At 40.8% G+C, this 3,841-nt stretch overlaps 1 long non-coding RNA gene across 1 annotated transcript; it reads right to left on the bottom strand.

Annotated features, from left to right (window-relative positions):
- Positions 1–1,024: 1,024 nt before the first annotated feature.
- Positions 1,025–2,474, bottom strand: LOC125145223. The gene is made up of 2 exons (XR_007143556.1): positions 2,206–2,474; positions 1,025–1,055 (listed from the first exon to the last, which is right to left on the bottom strand). It is a non-coding gene; the product is annotated as an uncharacterized LOC125145223 (long non-coding RNA).
- Between the last annotated feature and the right edge of the window lie 1,367 nt (positions 2,475–3,841).

Raw genomic sequence — 3,841 nt, 5'->3', positions numbered from 1 at the left:
TGAGCCCAGGCTCTTTGTCTCTATCCTTAACCATGACCCCAGTCTCTGTGTCTCTATCCTTAACCATGACCCCAGTCTCTGTGTCTCTATCCTTAACCATGACCTCAGTCTCTGTCTCTATCCTCAAGCATGACCTCAGTCTCTGTCTCTATCCTTAACCATGACCCCAGTCTCTGTGTCTCTATCCTTAACCATGACCCCGGTCTTTGTATCTCTGTCCTCAGACTTGACCTTAGTCTCTCTATACACTACTCTTAGTCCACACACAACAAACAACTTTTAATAAAGTAAAAACAGGTATATTACCAAGGGTGCACATATAAAAAAGATTCAGATGTCTCTCATCTTTTGTTTCTTGTTCCCTTGACTTCCTGTTTTTTTTGCTTTCGTACTGTATGTCCTTGCACTCTTTTCCTTAGTTTTTATTGAACAGTCATTCCATTCTTTCCTTTGTGCTCATTGAAACACCCAGCCACCCACCCATCCACCCACCCATCCATCCACCCATCCATCCATCCATCCATCCATCCATCCATCCATCCATCCATCCATCCATCCATCCATCTATATGTTACATTATTACAATTTAAATTCTTTTGACTGGAGCCAAATAAATGGTGGTGACCTTCAGCGTTCGTGTCTCCTCCACTGTGCTGTAGTCTACATGATCCAGCACTTGATCCTCGGTGTTAGCCTGCAGTTGTAATCTCTATGAGCTCAGCCTTCAAACACGGCCTGATAACAGACGCCATAAATCTGTAAACCCCCTGCGTGGCCTCGGGATGTTGCTTTATTCAGCTTCGTCAGTGTTCCTCTCCTCTCCCGCTGACCGTATCGCCGTGGGACGACATTAACGTGCAGCACGTTGATATTGTGTTGTAGCCCAGACAGTAATTAAGAAGAATCGGGAATGAAGATCTGTGGGTCAGAAGGACTCGAGTCCCCTTGGGTCTAGATCGTGAGCTCGTATAGTTATGTTTGCATCTTTATGACCTTCAGATAAAAAAATCTCGAGACGCAGATCTCCACAGAGTGAAAGTTTACTTCAGTTTGAACTAAAACATAAAAAATACAAATAAATGGCTTTAAATTTTCAACCCTGATTTTGTTCATTATACAAACATTTCTTTACCATGCTGAAGAACGAGAACTGGTGCATTAGCCTCAGTGTGACCTGTTCATTTGTTAGTGATTTCATGCAAAGTGCAGTCTTCCACCAATTACGGTAATAACAAAAACAATAAAAACACTAAAACCTAGCAGCCTTTTCATTACATGGATAGAGTCTTAAAATGTTTCTTATTTGTTGTAATCTAGTAACTATTAGAATTTATCAAACACCTAGACCGAGACCAGGGGTCGGCAACCTTAAACACTCAAAGAGCCGTTTGGACCCGTTTCCCAAATATCCCCCCCCCCCCCCCCCCCCCAAACCCTTTTAACATCTAAAATGAAGATAACGCTGCATATGTCATTTTTTACCTTTATGGAAATTATAGAAAAAAACTGGTGTGTTGCATTCAGTGGTGTAGTCTAGATTTTTGTAGTGAGTATACTGTGATTTTTTCCCCCTCCCAGTCTCATACGCACCCATCCTAGAGCGACACCCCATAGGCACCACCACACTCACTAATGCATAAAATATGCATCTACATGTAATTTAGCGCATTATTAAAGACTGCTTATGTGTTATCAACATTCCAATTTATTATAAGCAACAAAAGACAGTCAGCTGATAAAACCTGTCACAAAACGATGCTGTTACGTATCCTCACGCTTTTTAAGTGGGTATACGGAAAACCTTGGCCTTTCCTAGTGGGTATACGGCGTATACCTGCGTATCACAGACTATACCACTGGTTGTATTTATGGAATCAATGAACTGCTAACGAGTAAAAGAAATTTTATTTCTGCACGCCAACAAAAATATTTTGAACAGTTTGAACTAACCTTAATAAAAAAGACGCTGGGTTGAAAGTTACTTTAAATAAATAATTTAAATAAATTGTTCGATGTCCAATTGAGTCCTCTTCGTATTCATGACATCAAAATTTTAACTTGCCGGCTGCAGCAAACCATACGTTTGACGTGCCACAATTCCCAGAACTTGAACCTTACTTTTTCAGTGTGAACACTCTACTCATTATTCAGTCTACACAATGCCTTAGAATAGTGTGTACTGTAGGTATGCGGTTTGGGACGCACCTTTGGATTCGTATGAGGATCCCTAGTGGAGCAAACTATGAAACAGCAAGAAACATTACTTGAGAGAGAAATTAATGCATGGAATGGTAGTCAGAAGCTCATTGGGGCAGTGGTGGCACAACTGGTCGGAGGATCCAATCAGAGCCAATCTGCCACTGCTGGGCCCCTGAGCAAGGCCCTCAACCCTCCCTGCTCCAGGTTGTGCTGTATCATAGCTGCCCCAGCACTCTGACCCCAACCTCCTTAGTTGGGGTATGTGAAGAAAAGAATTCCACTGTGCTGTAATGTATATGTGGCGATAATAAAGGCTTCCATGCCCCCTTCTATTCTATTCTATTCTATTCTATTCTATTCTATAGAAGGTTTTGATAGAAGGACAATAAAGACCTACAGACTAATGTCTTGTGTACTCGTGAAATTGTATATTTCCAGAACAGCAGCTTTACAATTATCACACTAAAATGAACGTCATATTATTTAATAGAAAATACTGTATTATAAGTTACATGGATTATTTTTGTATTCTCTTTTTAAATCTTCATATATTTTTTCCCTTTGTGTTAAATCCGGGCGGTTTCACACCAGGTGGACTCATTCAGCAGCGTTTCCGTCACTCTCCTTTCTCACGTCTCCTAAGTGTCTCCTCCTAGACAGGCTTCCTTTTATCGCTAATGAACGCTTAACTTATTCAAATACCGGTGCGTCATATCCTGTTCTTGTGTATCCGAGGATATAAGGGGGAAGCGTAAAAGAACCACGGCGGCGCCGCTACTACCGCGACGTGTAATTTCATCTCATTGGAAGCTGCACTGAACAAATCTATTGAGGGATTGCTTGTTCTGCAATTCGAAAACCCTACCTTTAGTCATTGCAGCTGTGTAAATAGATTTGCCAAGCAAAATAAACGCTTCAAACAAGAACTCCGTCAAGGAGGATCAGTCATTAAGACGGAGTGCAGGAATTCAGAATTCAATGAGACGCATTTATTTCGGTCAAAGTGAATAGTGTTTTAGGGCTTTAGATGCCCTGGATATATAACCCACAGTAAATATCCTGCTGTATTAGTGTGTGGGGAATGGAAGCTAAAGCATGGCAAAGAAGATGGCCATTATTATTATTATCAAGCAAGTTAAAGTGCACAGCTAACACACTCCATATCAGCCATTTGGTGCCACCGGCCTCAACATACTGTCATACTGTACTGTATGTCCTCGACGCTCACTGAGGTAATGCGTCTAATGGAACAACCTCTGTGTGGGTGAAGTTATATTCTTCTTCCTGCTGACGATTGGCTCATTTGACACCTGATGAATGAAAAGCTACAGAAAAGTGAATAGTAGACTGAACACGTCACTTTTTAGGATCGATCGATCGATCGATCTATCTATCTATCTATCTAATAAAAGATCTAAGTAAAACCTAATATGGTTTTCTCCTGCTGTATCTAATCCACCTCAAGATTCAATAGCTTTTGCATGTTGAGATGCTTTTTTTGCTCATCACAGTAGTAAAGAGTGATTACATGTGTTACTGCACTTCCTGGCAACACAAACTAATTCAGTTATTTGTCTCTGATCTCTCTTATAAAGAAAGTGTTTTTTCTCAGAACTAACTAACTCTCTCTCTCTCTCTCTCT

Source organism: Tachysurus fulvidraco, chromosome 7 (genome assembly GCF_022655615.1).
Source record: "Tachysurus fulvidraco isolate hzauxx_2018 chromosome 7, HZAU_PFXX_2.0, whole genome shotgun sequence".
Classification (NCBI taxonomy): domain Eukaryota; kingdom Metazoa; phylum Chordata; class Actinopteri; order Siluriformes; family Bagridae; genus Tachysurus; species Tachysurus fulvidraco.
The sequence above is the reverse complement of the archived record's forward strand: the minus strand, read 5'-3'. Positions and strand labels throughout refer to the sequence as shown.